This window comes from Rattus norvegicus, chromosome 1 (genome assembly GCF_036323735.1).
Source record: "Rattus norvegicus strain BN/NHsdMcwi chromosome 1, GRCr8, whole genome shotgun sequence".
NCBI lineage: Eukaryota > Metazoa > Chordata > Mammalia > Rodentia > Muridae > Rattus > Rattus norvegicus.
The window spans coordinates 14,099,423-14,111,261 of NC_086019.1; the positions used below are offsets into that span (position 1 = coordinate 14,099,423).

The 11,839-nt window shown below is 41.6% G+C and overlaps 2 long non-coding RNA genes across 2 annotated transcripts in view; one reads left to right on the plus strand and one right to left on the minus strand.

The window, feature by feature from the left end:
* Positions 1–8,732, minus strand: part of LOC102546831 (uncharacterized) — a 118,327-nt gene extending 109,595 nt beyond the window's left edge. Inside the window, exon 1 of the long non-coding RNA XR_001835532.3 lies at positions 8,233–8,732. This is a non-coding gene — a long non-coding RNA (uncharacterized LOC102546831). The remainder of the gene's footprint in view (positions 1–8,232) is intronic.
* Positions 153–6,485, plus strand: LOC120098791 (uncharacterized). The gene is made up of 5 exons (XR_005497252.2): positions 153–289; positions 718–895; positions 1,361–1,463; positions 4,491–4,608; positions 6,151–6,485. It is a non-coding gene; the product is annotated as an uncharacterized LOC120098791 (long non-coding RNA).
* Positions 8,733–11,839: the final 3,107 nt, after the last annotated feature.

Sequence of the window (11,839 nt, forward strand, 5' to 3'; positions counted from 1 at the left end):
CTTCAGCTCTTCGCTCTGCACCAAGAATAGCACAAGATCACTCTCCAAATAAAACCAAAGTAAATAAGCGCACACGGCTATTAGATAATTTGCTATTTTTAGGTCACCTCTTCAAATTTATCTTAGGTCCTACCAATAACAATAAGTAAATGTCAGTTCATCCCACCTCCCTACACCCTCCTTCATCCTTGAAACAGTCTGTACACGTTAAAACTTTTCATGCATCCCAGCACTCAGGAAACAGAGGCAGGCCAATCTCTGTGAGTTTTCCTCCAGCTTGTTTCACAAAGTGAGTTCCATAGTGTGAATTCCAGGACAGTCAGAGCTACATAGTAAAATCTGTTGGAAAAGGAGGAGGAGGAGGAGGAGGAGGAGGAGGAGGAGGAGGAGGAGGAGGAGGAGGAGGAGGAGGAGGAAAGGAGGAGGGGGAGGAGGGGGAGGAGGAGGAGGGATGGAGGAGGAGAAACTTTTTATGACCTATAAAACCACCATGTTTCAATGTTAAACCTTCAGAAGTAGGGGGTTCTTTTATACATAATTCAACTGAATGGATGTTGTACAATATACAATTGAGTGGATGTGTATATCCACACATGTGTACAAGTGCACATGCATGAGTGCGTGTACACCTATAGCGACCAGAGGTTTTTCCGTGTTGGGTGTCTTCCTCCACCGCTCTTTATCTTTTTGTTTTGTTTTATTTTGGTTTGGTTTTAGATACAGCCTCTCACTGAACCTGGAGCTCACCAACTCAGCAAGAGTAGCTGACCAACGGACTCCAGAGTCTGTCTGTCTGCCCTCCTAGCACTAAGGTTATATGTGCAGCCACCACACCCATTCTTACCACTGCTTCTGGGTATTGACTGTCTGAGCTCAGATCCTCGTACTGACACAGGTACTTTGCCAACTGAGCCATCTCCCTGATCCTCAAATGGGACTTATTAATCAAGTCAGCCTCTTTCTAGAATACAGACTAAAAGTAAGCCAGATCAAATATCCATACATTTCCCTTTGAGATGAGACCCTCAGGTTGTCTCTCAAAAGCAGCTTACTTTTGTTTTAAGTTTTCTTATGTATTCATTGCTTAAGAATATGTTCTTAGGTTGAGATCATATATGCAGTCTGAAAATTAATTCTGAACTCACTAAAATGTAGAGATTAGCCAAAAGAATCCTAATAGTTTTAAGCCCTAACTCATTAGCATATAACTCAACGACTATAAGTGCACAATTCAGTGGCCTTTAGCCATCCACAGATATGTGCGCCCAACATCAAGGCCACTGTTAAAACATCTTCATTGCTTCAGATTGATGCGCCAGTATGCCCTGCCACCCTTACCTCCTCTCTTCCTTGCCCCAAGCAATCTCCAGTCTACTTTCTCTGTGGAAGAGTTCTCTGTTGTGAGTTCCACTGGGTGAGACTTGGTGATGCCCACCTGTAATCTGAACACTGAGAAGGTTAAGGTAAGAAGATCTAGACCTCAAATTCAAGGTCAGCCTGGGCAATATAATGAGAGCCTGTCTCAAAAATAACAGATTCCCTTGTCTTAGACTTTGGTGTAAGTGAAATCATCCAATTGGATTGTTGTGACTGACATCTTTCCCTTGCCACGATGTGTGTATGGTTTCACGTTGTAACATATGTCACTTGCCTACTTTTTTTTTTTTAACCGAATGGCATTCCACTATGGGTGGTGACATGGGTACCATGTTGACTATCCACTTCAGGTGATGGACATTTAGATTGCTTCTGCCTTTCGGCTATTACAAATAATGCTGTCATACCTGTTCCTCTAAAGGGCTCTGTGGATACACCTCCATCATCTCCCATGAATATATAAATCTCTGGCAGTATAAATTGCTGGTCATGCAGTAGCATGGGATTTAGTGGTCTTACAACTGTCTACATTGTTTTTTACTTCTATAGAAATATGAGGCTCTAATTCCTCCACATCTCTGTTATTGTTTGTCATTACTGAATTTTCAATTGAACCCATCCTAACAGGCATGACTGTAGCTGAGTTTCATTTCTCTCATGAGTTAACCAAGTATCCTTCCCTGTTTCTATTGGCTGCTTGTATTTCCACTGAGAAATATCTACTCACATCCTATGCAAATTTTTTCTCTAGGTGAGAGCCAGTTACTTTAGCATCCAATATAATTTTCTTTTTCTTTTTCTTTTTCTTTCTTTTTTTTTTTTTTTTTTGGTTCTTTTTTTCGGAGCTGGGGACCAAACCCAGGGCCTTGTGCTTCCTAGGCAAGCGCTCTACCACTGAGCTAAATCCCCAACCCCCCAATATAATTTTCACAGCTGACTTTTTTTTTCCGCTAACAAATGATGAAAAATAAGTCAGAAGTGAGGCAGGGTTATTGAAGTCATTGTTGACTAAGGCAAGACAATAAATGGTAAAGACACTTATCAAAAGCAAACAATCTCCCAAGAAACCAGAGCACTCATCATCCCATAGGGTGGCAACAACAGTCTCCCTGGGCTCTGACAGCTTCTCAAGGCCACAGTATGGGACAGTCATTGATGTTCACTGTGATTGCTCTAATCCTCTTTATAGGATCACTTTCAATTTTATACGGTTTGTTTTAAAAGGCTAGGAGGGCCCTAATATAATTTGGGACTTGGCAAAGGGAAAGACTACTTGTTATCCGCGCTATGCTCTTAAATGTTCAACAACCAATTCTCTGCGGGGGTTGCATGGAGCGGGCAGGTCTGATTTGTACTTTCACCAAAATTGATTAAAGGCATCCAAGTCATGTCAACCTACAGAAGAGCTTTCTAGACATTCGACAATCAGCTCCCAGGCTGATTGTTAGGAGCCAGCCCAGACATAACACCACCACTCCACGGATGATGGTTACAAGTTCAATGCTGTGGGAGTCTCCCCCCTACTGCTATCATCTGAGTGATTATGTCCCTCCAAAATTCATACTGAAATTTAGCCTCAATGCAACTATTGAAGAGTTCGCAAGTTGATTAGGTAATGAGGAATCTCCTGTATGCATGCATGTTATTAATGATCTTATAAAGACACGTGGAGGGTAGAATTAAAGAGGTGGCTCGGTACATAAATATTTGTCACACAATCATGAGAACCTGAGCTCAGCACTCCAGAACCCAGGCAAAAGGCCAGGCATACCATTTGCCTGCAATCCCAGCACTTACAGAAGCAGAGATAAAAAGGATTCCTGGGGCTAGTTGGCTAGCCAGTCTAGCCAAATCAGCAAGTTCTGGGTTCAGTGAGAGACTCTGTCTCAAAAAATATGGTGGAGACATTGACCTTTGGATACCATGTATACCTGCACACACTTGTATACAACATACAGAAGCACTTGTGTGAGACAAGCTAGGTCCTTTTCTCCCTTCTATACCTTTCACATTATTTAACACACTATCTTAGAAGCAGAGAACACCCTTCATGAAATTTGCCAGCACCCTGTTCTCAGTCTCTCCAGCCTCCAGAATGGGAAGAAAATTAATTTCTATTAAATAAATGTATATCCTCATTTTCTCACCTTAGTGACTGCAAGGAAGAAATGAATGTATCCTTTTCCCTTTCCTGCAGAGTGCACGGAGCCTCAGGAAGGTCTTACATCCACATCCAGAGACATAGGGCCCAGAAGTGCCATGTTGGTCTCTCCAAAGATTTAATTCTTCCTGGTACTCTTAATTCCTCAATTCGAAAAGCTTACCAAAAAACAACCCTTTAAAAGATTAATTAATTTTTATGCTATATGTATGTGTGCTGTGTATATATCTGCTGCCCGTGAGGACTATAAGAGGGTGTTGGGCCCCCTAAAACTGAAGTTTCAGATGTTATGGCATTATAAGCCACCATGTGGATGCTGGGAATCACATCCAGTCCTCTACAAGAGGATCTCTCCCTAAAGTACACACAGCCCTGGACATCTGTGGCCATGTGAAGTGTTAGTGCATATAAATTATAATCAGAAACAGTTTTACTTGAGGAATTAGGCAGAGGCTGTCATCAGAAGGCCCAATTCAGGTGGTAATTTGCAAACAAGTGCTCTAGCATCTCCAAGCAGTAGAGAAAGTAACCCTGAGTAACCTAGAGACAGTGACCTGTAGCATCAAAGTCACCAGTAACTTCTTCCAAGACCAATCCCGGTCATCACATAGGCTGTCACTGTACCAAGTCAAGAGCCCCTCATCTGTTCACTCATGTATACAAAATTAATACATTCACATAACCTCACGGCAAAGTGCAAAACTTTCATTTCAACAAATAGGATATGACAGTATTCTCCCTACTTCAGATTTTTTTTTAAACCACCTAATCCTACATTTGAAAGCAGAGTGGAACTATTGGGACTGAACATTAACAAAGATTCTATTTAAATAAAACCCCAAATTCTTCACCCAGATGCTAATGATCAGCACACTGAAACATTTGTAATTGGACAAATTGCATGGAAGGAACCAATTACACAATCAATGCAAGTTTCAACTTCTGTTTCCAGCCAGTATCAAAGAGGTGGGTTGATCAGCTACCAGATAACACATTCCCCTCGCGCTCTCTGGCACCCGCCGTGGAATATATTACTCTACTAGAGAAGCTGCTCTCCATGTACTTGTTAGGTAAGTACGATTTGCAATTCAGCAACCACGCTTTGGTAATTAGCCCTATGCCAGGCGAGAAGAAGTTTTCAATACTTACAAAAATACTTTTGTTTTCTTTTAAAGACCAAAGAAGGCATCGGTCGAGGTTTAGAAGATCTACTTTTAATCTATAGTAAGAACACTAAGCTAGAGAGCGTTATCGTCAAGTAGGGGAGACCATTAACGTACAATACTCTTCATTGTGTTTTGTTCTGCTCTATATTAAAACCTGAATGGGTTAGATTTTTTTTTTAAAAGCACGTACTTTTTTTTTTAACCTTTCACCCAGCAAAGAATACAATAAACAGTAGCTTCATTCAGAGATCTTAGGTACAAAGCGAAGTGCTTTGACACTTAATGGTACCATTATTATAGGCTTAGTGTCAGAAATGGAGGCGAACAAGAAGGGAAGAGACAAGATGATGGTGGAGGAAAACATTTGGGTATCCCCCAGGTTCCCTTTCCACAACCCACCTCCTTGGTACCCTCATCTGCCTACTGTAGATGATTCATTAAGAAGCAAGGACTGCCTTCCCAGGCATCACGGCATGCTGACCAGATTCTGTGCATTCATTCTGTGCCCTGAACTCCTCAGACTTCATGCCCCAGTACAGGTTAGATATCTGGAATTTCATGTCCTCAGGGCCAGATTTGCTTATTAGGAAATTACAATCAACTAGTCCTATGAGCTACTTGGGGAAAGTTAAGAGAACACTACTCTTTCTGTTGGCTCTTATAGGTATACACAGATTGCTACCAGGGCTTCCTGGAGCGTCATTCTTTCACACTTTTTTTTTTTCTTCTTCTTTTCTTTTTTTTTTTTTGGAGCTGGGGACCGAACCCAGGGCCTTGCGCTTGCTAGGCAAGCGCTCTACCACTGAGCTAAATCCCCAACCCCGCGTCATTCTTTCATGCACTCATCTAAGGCCCATTCCAGTCAGGACTGAGGATTGCAGCTTAAGCTATAGAGAAAATAGCATCGTGTCAGGCAGGCTTCAGTCTTAGCCTCTGGTTGGACATGGCTAAATGAATGAGCAACGGTCAATGGGAGATGGTAAGAGTAGGCGGGGCCTCAGCACACGTGTTCCCTAACAGCACGCAGATGGTCTCACAAGAAAAGCTCAGCCAGTCTTCTACTTCCGTCTCATGTACATGAGCCACCACCACCATTTGACTCACAACGCACGCAAGAAATATGGATGGATGGCTTGTGAATACAACCTTTTAGAACCTAAGCACCAGAAACACTGGTTTCTAGCACGAGCTCTCATCCCAAGATGCGGAGAGTGGAGTTGCGCAACCAATCTCACATGGCTAGGAGTTTCTTTTGTTTGGCGGCCAGGTAAAACAGGACTGTCTCCTTTAAGCAACACGCCTTCCCTTACGCACCCTCCATACACAGAATTCCTTTTGAAGCCACTGAAAATCCCCCTTACAGAACAGAGACATGAATAGTCTGTCTGTGTATATACCTGTCTCCCTCCAACCATCCTAGTAAGTCCCTTTTCTTTCCCTTCTCAGACCTCTTCTGAAAACTCTCAACATTCCACATTCCCAGGAAGGCTTTTCCTACAAAGGATCTCCTCTGAATCAAAATGGCTGCAGTCCAAAGGTTATGTCCAAAGAACAATTCAGCTAGCTGCCAGGAAAGTCTCTGCTGTATGACTGACCTTTCCTTCTCTGTGGTTTTTTTTTTTTTTTCTTTCTGAATTGTCATGTCTCTCCCAGTTAAGTGACAAACATGACGTAGAAATCGCTTTTAGCCTTGTGTTTTCAGTCTTTCGATGACTCTATTCAACAAATTGGAAATCATTATACACAAATGCATATGCTAGTCGGTGACCTGGAAGCTCGCGGTGGAATGAATAAACAATTACTGGCAAACACCAAGGTATGGCACTTCAATGAGGTCATCACAGAATCACTAGCAATTATCTTTACAAAGTTAAGGTGAGAGGTGTGTGTATTGACTGAGAGAAAAAAATGAGCATGTGTTTCACAACAAAAAAACTAGGCATTCGTGTGCAGATACTCACAGACATACACTACACACACACACACACACACACACACACACACAATTAAAAATAACAAAGTAAAAAAAAAAAAAAAGAAAACTAGGAAACATCTAACAAAATTCAATATCTTAGCACTAAAGTCCAGAAGCATTATAATCTTAGGAACACACAGGCACCACAGATGGTGGGGAAAAAATACTTCAAAAAAACCCTTCCATGTACATTGGTCAAATGTTATCCCTCAGATGTATAAGACTGATAGAAGGAAAAGATCTTAAATGGTTGTGACTGTTGTGACATTCAGGTTTTGTCTTGCGTGTTGTTGGCCAATCAAGGAGCTACATTCTGAAATCACCTTCCTCTGATAGACTCATGAACGATTAGAAGGCTTTTCCCAGTAGTAATTACCAATGGTCTAGTGTGAACCCAGAGACGCATACCTCACTGGATTCCAAAGAGGTTGGTCTTACCCTATTGCTATTTTTAGTAGCGACTTAGATGATGGGAGAGAAGATGATTATTAAGTTCAGGAATGACATCAAACTGGGTGTGGTCCATCCCACTTTGGAAAACTGGATAGAAGTGCAAATGATCTTAAGTCAAAGAGGTGGGTGGACATAAACAGAGCGAGGTTCTGCAGTGTAATTCACATGGGAAAAAAAACAAACCGCACAATTGCAGGATTCATTCTGTGACGTCATGAAGAAAAGGATCTGGAGGTCATAGACAGCATAGGCTACTAATGTTCAGGTTTATCTTTAAAGTCCAGTTCAGTTTAGTAGAAGAAAAGGTTGTCTTTTCTGGGTGCTGAGTTTAACTCATGTCGGTACTATAATAACAAAACTCTACAGTGTCTTTAAGTTCATATTTTAAAGTAGAACAATTGAAAATGTGGGGAGCAATTTAAAAAAATCAATTTGTTTATTGATTATATGTTTGAGGAGTCACTAAGATCACAAAGTGATTTGGTTTGTGGACTGCGGAAGAGAGCTAAACGTAGGCAAGTCTGGCAAAAGGAGGCCTGGCAAGAAGCGGTGAGTCTCGCTAACACAGGAACAGCAAGCTAAGCTGTAGAAAGCAGGGTATGGTCAGAATCCAGACTAGGGATAGCTCCGTGTACAGACAGGAAACCAGAACAAACATGTTAATGCAAAACTATGGAATCTGTGCTTCTTGTTTGTCTGGTTTAACCCACCCCACCCCCACCTGTTTTTATTTATGAAGGGAGGTAGCAGAATGAAGGGACAAGGAAGGAACATCTACCAGTGCTTAGAACCTTTGCTTCCCACAGAGAATCGAGGTAAAAGTTGATTGAGTTCTGAGGTCCATGAGTGTTTCCCTAGGCCCCAGTTTCGCTGTTGGATAACTTGCTATTTCAACGTAATGTTTACAGGTTATGTGGAATTGTGAAGAAAATCCAAAATCCCAGAAACCTTTGCCTCTGGAAGGTGAGGTATAGCCTGTTCCTCCCACACCCCTAACTCTACCCCACACCTCCACCCTACCCCTGGGCTTTGGGGAAAGCCTCCTGGAAGCCACATCTGGAATGCATGCGATGTCCTTCCAACTCCCCAGGATTTCTCACCTTCAAGGTTAGATACAGAAGCAGGCCACCTCCCAAGGGTTTGTCCAACCTCCCTTTGTCACAGCCTTTTCTCCTTCTTAGGAACGCAGAGCATTTGTTTACTCTCAGTGGCATTCCCTTGACACATAGTCACACAGAGCATTGTGACATCTCAGGCACAGTTGAGTCACTCTCTGTTTGTCGTTGACTTCTCTTCTGTACCACATTCCCACCAGGTCATATGCTCCCTGAAGATGGGGATCATGCGTTAAACTGTTCGTATCCTCCTACAGAACCCAAGGCTACAAGCGCTGTACTTGTGATAGGCAGCAAGTTAACCATGCATGAATGTATGCATGAATACACAAATGCATGGATGAATGAATGAATGAGTGAGTGAATATTTTATAGTGAGTTCTTAGTAGGAACACTAGATCTAGATGTCAAAACTATGAAACTCAACTAAAAATTCACAATGGTTCATATACATATATATATATAAAACCACTGTTTTATATACATATTTGAGTTCTGAAATAAGATTATAAAAACTATACAATTGTTAGCATTTTCCTCTGACTAGAGCATTTCTTATCAGCACAGGGGATTATAAAGCAAAAGGAAATCATCCCGTGCATGAATGTGATTTAAGATGATTCAGTCTAATAAAATTTGAATGCTTTTATTATGCTGAGATTAATATTTTATGTTCATTTTGCCCCAGCTCACTATGAATGATCTTTCTGCTATGTCTGCCAACAAAGTGTCAAAGGTGCCAGCCATATTTACATTAGTAGTTGGGAGTTTTGGATTAAAACACTGCCTCATCTTGCGAAGATCCATATTGAATTATAGTAACCTATCTGGGTTGTGTTGAAACTTACGACCTGGGACTTAAAATCTGCAGACCATATCCACAGCACCTTTTCAAACTCTCTTCAACTTGAAGTTTTCTTGATAATTTTTGTCTAAACACTATTCTTAGATATCAAGGTTTTTCGAAAATAGTGAGACAATACTGTATACCGTGATTGAGGCATCTGATGGACACCTCTCTTGGTCAAGGTGATTGACTGACATCCCATTCACTGAAGCAATTGATTGGCAACCTATTAGTTGAGGATGTTGGTTGACATCCCAGTAAAATTTGTTTTTCTCTTGAACCCTTCCTCAGATACTCATTAGCCATTTTAATAGCAGAATAACTCTCACTTCTAAAACAATTCAGGATGTCCAAAGTTCTTATAAATGCATTGTGTCAGGAGTGGGGAAATATATTCTGGCATGACCTGTGAGTTTGAGAATCGGTCAAAAAAAAAAAATCTTGTCAAAATCAACATTACCTTGTTTCGTCTTGTCTGAAGTCTATGTGATAGAAACCTATTCTACACTACGTTTCATAGGACTTCTGTGATTTAGTCGCATATCTTTCTTCATTTGCAAGTCTGAGGGGCCACGTATATTTTTAAAACTGCACTCAGATCAGTAAGCGGAAGAGAGAGCTGGGTATGATGGATACTGTGATACTGTGCGAAGGCAGGGAACAGGACAGCAGCATAGAATCCTAGAAACCTGAGTATTCAGTCAGCATCTGAGGTACAATAATACCCAAAGCCTTTGGTTTGGACCTTCATTCTCACTCTTTTGAATTCTTTATCATTGTTGTTGTTGTAATTTCAGATAAAGGACACGTTCAAAGTTCAGGGCAACAGGTCTATGGGTAGATCGATTTATGTTGGTGTTATATCCTAATAAAAACACCAGAAATTGAAAACATTGTAAGCGGCAAATGTACTAGGGAGTGAAGAATATCAAAGATTATGTTACACATGCATACAAAACATTATATTGAAAGGCACTGTTTGGGGCAATGAATCTTCACTAATGTTTAATATACCTCACGTAGCCCGGTATAGTGATTTATATCATAATCCCAGCAGTTGGGAGGTTAAGGTAGGAGGATTGCCAAGATTTTTAGGCTAGCCTGGGCTACATAACGAGACCCTCTCTTAAGAGGAAACAACAACAACAACAACAAAAATACCCAGCACCTTAGCTTAGCTATACAGGACCCCACTGAGTGAGTTTGTTCCTCCTTGTGGCCACGTAACAGACTGGGACCTTCAGGCCCTGCTGTTACCCAGCCTTGTTAGTTCCCACCTCTTCCCAACCCGGGAAAAGGTCAACATTCAAAAGAGTACAGCTCCTCCTGAACACATAGTGTTTTTATACCATCACGGAGTCAAAGAGTTGGGCTTGAACCATCTTCACCTTTTGCCATGGAAACTGGTATGTGACTTAGAAATGAGCAACTGACTGAGAAACTGACCCTAAAGGCTTGAAGACACCAGCTCTATCTTATGTCATAGGCTGCTTTACCTCATTTCTTCAAGTAATCTTTATCAGAGCTTGAAACTAACTACTCTAGCAATTAGCACGGTACCTTGAGTAGGGACTGTCTCCTCCATGAACTGAAGTGGTGGGCAACAGCGGGGTTTTAAGGTCCCAACCAGCCAGAGGGTCACGAGAGAGTGTATGGCTGTAATGTGTAGGTTCTCATTTAACTTCCAGAACATGAACTATCTGTGGTGAGGAGAGCAGGCAACTCTTCGCTGCATCCTGTCTTACGTACTCCTTAAGGCTGGGTAGAGTGAGGCAAGAAGAAGGGAGCCTAATAACAAAACAAGGAGACATTTCACTTTGTTTTCTTGAAAATCATGAACTTCCATTTCCCCCCAAATTCCCAAAATATTTTCCGAGGAATTGATACTCAGAAATGATAATAATCTCAGACTAGCCCATTAAAATTGTTTCAAAACTAGTATGATAGGGACAGCGTCATAGGTCCAAGAACTGGGGGGAAAAATGCTACATTCCATATCAAATAAAATAGCAATTTGGTATCAGACATATTTACTTAAATAAACAGTAACTTAACATTTATTAAAATGTAAACACACTACCAATCCCAGGAATGTTAAATAAACAGTAAAGGGCGAGATTACAAAACAGCTTAATGCGTTGCCATCTAAAAAGCCGGCAATTTCAAAGTCATGCTTAATTCAGTTGACATTTGCTAAACTCATGCTGGGGGTGGGAGGCACTATTGGGATCCAAGATGAATATGATAAAGGGTTCACCTTGGGGACCTCCAACCTAGTCCATCTGTGCCCAGCTGGGAAGTATGTCGGTGTGACAGAGAACAGTTCCTGCCATGGACAGGCCTTGGCATCTCTCAGAGAGCTTCTAATCTCATCTCAAAGAAGAGGGAGAAGCTCCTCTGGAGGGCTTTGCAAAAGAGCGTCCTAAAAGATGGAAAGGAGCTGCTGGGTAGACTCCACAGGAATCATGAGCGACTAGCAGCGATTCCGAGGATTAGGTGGAACGCTTCATGGAATGGTACAGGGAAAGGTGGTTAATAGGTAAAGATACAACTGAGAAGTAGGTGGAGGCTACAACCCAGAAAGCCTAAAGGGTTCTGAATGGGAGCTCGAGCTTTATCCTTTGGTGATTATTGGAGTAGCCGTAAACTTCAGGTTATACATATAAGTCACACAGTCACTCCTGGTGTCCCTGATAAGTCTCACAGGTAGCCCACATGGGTTAATTTTAGTCTTCTGGTACAAGA